The sequence below is a fragment of the Ambystoma mexicanum genome (genome assembly GCF_040938575.1).
Source record: "Ambystoma mexicanum isolate Mex_15411 chromosome 12 unlocalized genomic scaffold, UKY_AmexF1_1 Mex_chr12_unloc.1, whole genome shotgun sequence".
NCBI lineage: Eukaryota > Metazoa > Chordata > Amphibia > Caudata > Ambystomatidae > Ambystoma > Ambystoma mexicanum.
In genome coordinates this window covers 6742613-6743418 of record NW_027182322.1, presented here as the reverse complement: position 1 = coordinate 6743418, position 806 = coordinate 6742613, and the positions used below count along the sequence as shown (strand labels likewise).

At 41.6% G+C, this 806-nt stretch overlaps 1 non-coding gene across 1 annotated transcript; it reads right to left on the bottom strand.

Annotated features, from left to right (window-relative positions):
* Positions 1-734: 734 nt before the first annotated feature.
* TRNAH-GUG (transfer RNA histidin (anticodon GUG)) lies at positions 735-806 on the bottom strand. The gene has a single exon. It is a non-coding gene; the product is annotated as a tRNA-His (tRNA).

The window sequence follows — 806 nt, the reverse complement described above, 5'->3', positions numbered from 1 at the left end:
TCTCTCTCTTTCCGCCACAGTATAAAAAAGCCTAGCACACCTCATGATTGGACTAAGAAATTCCTGTCATTTAGTTGGAAATGATTTTCCCATTATCCCCAAAAACTCCTCACTGTGTCTAAGAACGCTTTTTTTCACAGGACAATACAGATCAGATTGACTTGAAAGGTCCTTTCACGCGACTACAGAATGCCTCTCATTCCACTAAAAGATAGGCCAGTGCCTACAATAGCCTAGGACTAGACTATGAGTCCCAATGTAGAAAGACCACAAGTCCACAGATATGCCTGTTTATTTAAACATCTGTATTATCATCAGCGTGTGACTGTAAAGGCGTGACCTCGCGCTCTCTGTAACGCGCTCCATTGGCAACATCAGTTAAATGTCGTTGGTTCAATCCTTCGCGGATGTTGTTTTTATTCCCATTTGTAACTGGGAAATACTGTCGCTGCAATACATATGTCTTAATCAAGCTAGTGGTTATTGACGTAAATGGCAGTGTTATAATGTTTCATGTACTGCAAATGTCACCACATAATGCGCTCTTAATTAGATTTGGTTGAAATACATTACAGTCACCCGATGAAAAAGTGTGCAAAGAGCATTAAAGAAACAAAAGGTTCATAACAGTAACAGGACATATCGAATTGTTTCAGTCCTCCACAGAGATTGCCAATGTATTAATGGAAATTCTAAAATATCTGCCCAACTGCCGTGACATTGCCTCACCGCAATGCCATGACTCGGATTCGAACCGAGGTTGCTGCGGCCACAACGCAGAGTACTAACCACTATACGATCACGGC